Source organism: Mastomys coucha, unplaced genomic scaffold, assembly GCF_008632895.1.
Source record: "Mastomys coucha isolate ucsf_1 unplaced genomic scaffold, UCSF_Mcou_1 pScaffold22, whole genome shotgun sequence".
Lineage (NCBI taxonomy): Eukaryota > Metazoa > Chordata > Mammalia > Rodentia > Muridae > Mastomys > Mastomys coucha.
The window spans coordinates 84,922,285-84,927,794 of NW_022196905.1; positions in this window are offsets into that span (position 1 = coordinate 84,922,285).

Here is a 5,510-nt window from a genome sequence, read left to right on the forward strand (position 1 = left end):
AACATTTAAAAACATATTTTAAGTAAATAGAACTAAATCACATTCTTGTTTTCCTTTTGTACCCCAACCCCTCCCAGAGACCCCCTTCAATACCTACAATATCTTTTGTCATATTCTTTAAAATTTATAAAATATTATAACAATAAAAATGAGTATTATAAAAGTTGTTTGATATAAAACAACAATCAATTTAACAGCCTTATGTAGATGCTTGTCTACAGCAATACTGAAAATACATACGTTTTTCTCAATATAAATTTTAAATAACTTCAAATGTACTAACTATATTTCAAAATAATACATCACTACTAGTATTTTCTTAAATGAACATAAATCTATAAAGTGTTTTTGTTTGTTTGTTTTGTATTTAGTAGAGCTTAAAATCTTGGCTCTTACTGTGGTAACTTGATACAATAGTTACAAACATCAAGCAAAACATTAAATCTTACTCTTTGTTGTTCTCTTACAAGCCTCCTCCCAATTTAATTTCCTTTGGGTATATAAATACTTTTAAAATATGAACAATACTACTAATAGAGAGGCTGAGATAGGAGAAGGAAGATCTCAAGACCATTATGTTGTACACAGAAAGACACTGTCACAAACAAACATGCTGAAAGTGTATATGGATTGTATAATATTGGACCTATTTCTCCAATTACCAAATTAGAGAAACCATTGGATGACAGTCAATAAATTTCTAATTCCTTATGTTTTTGGATTTTAATCAATTAGGATATGTTGATAATATTAATTTTCATATTAAGATATTAAGAAAAAGTAATTGTTACTTCCTGTTGTTTTTGTTGTGAGAGGTGGAATTAGGTTTGTGTGGATTTGTTGAAAGATTACTTTCTGGCTTCTTCTAAGGTGTAATTTCGCTCCTTCTGTTGATATTTTTCATCTATTATCCTTTGTAGGGCTGGATTTGTGGAAAGATATTGTGTAAATTTTGTTTTGTCATGGAATATCTTGTTTTCTCCATCTATGGTAATTGAGAGTTTTGCTGGGTATAGTAGCCTGGGCTGGCATTTGTGTTCTTGTAGGGTCTGTATGACATCTACCCAAGATCTTCTATCTTTCATAGTCTCTGGTGAGAAGTCTGCTGTAATTCTAATAGGCCTGCCTTTATATGTTACTTGCCTTTTTTCCCTTACTGCTTTTAAAATTCTTTCTTTGTTTAGTGCATTTGGTGTTTTGATTATTATGTGACAGGAGGAATTTCTTTTCTGGTCCAGTCTATTTGGAGTTCTGTAAGCTTCTTGTATGTTCATGGGCATCTCTTTTTTTAGGTTAGGGAAGTTTTCTTTTATAATTTTGTTGAAGATATTTACTGGCCCTTTAAGATGGGAATCTTCACTCTCTTCTATACCTATTATCCTTAGGTTTGGTCTTCTCATTGCATCCTGGATTTCCTGGATGTTCTGGGTTAGGAGCTTTTTGCTTTTTGCATTTTCTTTGACTGTTGTGTCAATGTTTTTTATGGTGTCTTCTGCCCCTGAGATTCTCTCTTCTATCTCTTGCAGTGCACAATCCATGAGTTGTAGCAGGTGTATGCCTATAAAACCGCTGTCTCAATCTTTCCGAAAGATGTTGATTATCTGTGCTGTGGTTATTGTGACACAGGTCTTACTGTGGCTCATGGGCCAGGTATTGTACATTGTCTATTCCTTGTTCCCGTTCTTGATTTTCACTGAACCCCAGTTATGGGGAAGTATCCAACCTAACACTCTATGGTTCTGTACTTCAGGGAAAGTTCCAGCATGGATATTCTATTGGAATAAACTAACTTCGGTGCCTTCATGCCTTTCTGAAGTCCCTGCTTTCAGGGGCAATGTGTAAACCACTTCCTGTCCTTTGGAAGCACAATGACGGCTACCTAAGGTCATCTTAAGAAGACACATGAAGCCGGGCGGTGGTGGCTCACACCTTTAATCCCAGCAATTGGGAGGCAGAGGCAGGCAGATTTCTGAGTTCAAGGCCAGCCTGGTCTACAGAGTGAGTTCCAAGACAGCCAGGGCTACACAGAGAAACCCTGTCTCGAAAAACCAAAAAAAAAAAGTGGCCCAGAAGCACCACTAGATGTCACCCTGGCTTCATTTTCAGAAACACTTATGAACATTTTTAAAAACAACCAACATTCAAAGCTTTGAAAATTAATTAGAAGCACTGCCTTTAATCCCAGAATTTTGGAGATAGAAGCAAGTGCATCTCTGTGAGTCTGTGGCCATCCTGGTTTACACAGCATTCTCCAGGCCACCTAGGGCTACATAGTGAGACCTAGTCTCAACAGAACAAAACTAAATAAATATAGAGAATAAAAATCATATTAGAAATGTCAAATAGAAACTATAGCTGGAAGGCATAGCTTTGGTCATAGAGAGTATGAAAGGCCCTTGTATCCCTGACGCACATATACCCATTCGATTAGAAAAAAAAAAAAGACAAAGGAAAGAAAATGTTAGTAAAAATAGAAAGATACTATGGCATTTGAAAGAGTTGAATGTGGGAATGCTAGGTGAGAAGCAAGGTGTTGCAGTTATATTTCTCCTCTGTGGACAAAGGATGAGACTTGTAAGGAAGACCTTGATCAGAAACAGAATTTGTCAAATATACTCAAAGTGCAGTTGCCATCTGATGGTTGTGTCTGTTATGAAAAAGGATTTTTATTACTAAAGTAGAGGCAAGTCTAAATAAGAGGCAGAAGGATAGGGATGTAGCAGAAATCAGAAAAGAGATGGTGACAGTTTTCTTCTGAGGCCTTTCTTCTAAATCAGGAAGAAGCTGGGTAGGTTCTGTTGTATATAGCAGAGAACCAACTTCATTCGAAGTTGGTTTGTTGGGGGACAGTATTGGTATTTGTGGGGTTAGAGGTGGTTAAGTTCTTGCCTTCAAATCTGATATGTAACCTGAGTTCGATTCCTGAGACACTCCCATTAGTTGTCTGTCCTCTGAACTCCACAGGAACACAATGGCTGCCAGGTCAAGTTACCTCCATACCAAAATGACAATTTGAATAAGACCCTGTGAAACACAGAGGGAAAAAGCCATACTATAACCAACGTGTGTGTGTGTGTGTGTGTGTGTGTGTGTGTATGTGTATGTGTATGTATGTGTGTTCAAGTGCCTTCAGGATACTCATGCCATGAGGCATATGTGGAGGTCGGAGGGCAACCTTAAGTTTGAGATGGGGTCTCTTTCATATAATCGACTTCCTAGCTGACTTCCAGGTTGTCCATCACCATCTGTGGTCTTCCAGTGGGAGAATAGGGATCACAGACACAAGTACCACTGTGGCTGGCTTTTCCGAGGGTTCTGGGTGTTAGAACTCACCTGCACAGAGGTGCTTAAACTATTGGGCCCACCCTACTATTTTTTTTTTTTTTTTTAGACATAATATTGCTATGTTACTAAGGTCGAACTCTTAGAACTCATGATTCTCCAGCTTAGATGGAACTACACTCACCACCATGCCCAGCTTTCCTTTCAGTCTTTGTTTACAAATTAAGCTGCAAAAGGAAGTATCAATAAGAACAGCCTAAGGAAGTATCAATAAAAATAGCCTAAATTGTCCTTCAGGATGAACTCGTGTTTACCACTTTCACTTGGCATACCTATGTTTCCATTAGAAGATTACCATTATATAAAAATGATATTTTTCCCTGCCACTGGGCTCCTTGGGTGAAGTTATTACTGTAAACAGTAATAAAATAAAACAATACAGGCCTTGTTCTGTGTCTTAAATATTAGCCTTTTGAGGAGGGAGGGATAGTAGGCTCTCACGTGACCGGTTGCCCTGTACTTTATGACCTTGACCTTCGATACTGCTGATGTGGTGCTAAGCACAGCTTCATGAATGCCAAGCAAGCACTCTAACAACTGAGCTACACTCCTCCCACACCAGCCTTTTCATCACAGGTATAGGTCATGTATTTGTTTATTGTGTGTGTGTGCATGTGTATGTATGATGTGGGTATGTGCATGCACGAGTTTGAACACACTTGTGTCATGGTGTATAGAAGATAACTTTGGGGACTCAGTTCTAGCTGTTTACCTTCTTGACATGGGGTCTTCTGTTGTCTCTGGGTCTGTGCTGTGTATTCTAGGCCAGCTGGACATGAAACTTCCAGGGCATTCTCCTGCCTGCGCCTTGCATCTTGATGTAGAGGGGTTGGGGTTACAGGTGGGCACCCCTGCATCTGACTTTTTATGTGGGCTCCTGGAACTAAACCCTGGTAGTTAGGCTTGTACAGTGTGTGTGTGTGTGTGTGTGTGTGAGTGTGTGTATGTGTGTGTCTGTGCACGCACATGCACATACACTTTACTTTCTTTTTTTTCTTTTTTTAATTTTATTTATTTATTTACACTTTACTTTCTAAATCTTTAGCTGGCCCAATATTACACTGTTCCAACTTCACAGTCTTACTTGCTCCGTAGTATCTACTTTTCATTATAAGTAAAAACACCGAAATCAAATTTTTATTACATTTCTATCCTTTTAAACTTCAGTTCTAAAAAATAAAATTCATCTTATTACAAATCTAAGTAGAAAAACTTTGGGTAAACATATTCCTTGAAAAGAATTCTAATTCGTCCCAATAATCTCATAGGATTCTGGGCAAGACAATTAGCTACCATATTACTGCTTAAACTCTGATTGGAAAGTCACGTTAAATGTTATATAGTATTATTTCCAAGTTACACTGATAGCCTAGAGTCAGAGTAACGTTGAGCCATGAGTGCCTAGTACTTAACAGCAGGTATCAAGCAATCTAGGGGTAGAAAAAAGCCTTCCTCAGTTTGCATAGCAAAGCAGTTTGTCTGGAGAGGCGGACCTTATGCTCCATGTGGTAATTTCTTCTAATGAAATCAATAAAGCACTTGACACTGGAAAGTTCGTCCAACCTGATTAGGCGGCGCAGCTTCTCAAGACTTGGCGGTCCTGCACAAGTGCCTGGAGGGATTTTCAAAATACCAACGCTCGCCTGAAGTTCTGCTTTAATTAGGAAGAGGCGGGGCTCTTCTGGTAACTATTTCCAGCCATCTGTACTGTATTTTCAGCTTCCTCGGTGTTATCGACTGTAGGCCGGCTTTGATTGCCAGGTCTTTGTGACTGAATTCCGCACAGCGCGCTCCTCTGCCACACGCACTCTCACTCCGGGCGGCTGCAGAGGGACCCACCATCGCTGAAAATGCTGAAGAAGCGCATCGCCTCTCTGACTTCCCCCAGAAACTAAGAATTTCCGTGCTCCAACCCCTGTCTTTCGTCTTGCAAACCTCCCCCAACCCGAGAAGCAAACGCTGAACTTAATGCTTGACAAAAATGGGTACAAAGTTTTCGCACATTCCCCCCATCCCCCGCCCCACCCGGGGACTGGATCGAAAATTCCGAGGGCAACAGGAGCACCGCTAGCGCCGGCTTTCTTTAAATGCGGTTTCAGCAGAGGGCGGACGCTATTGTCATGGTAAATTTCACTTACTCAGGAAGAAAGGGTTGGTAATCAATCAAA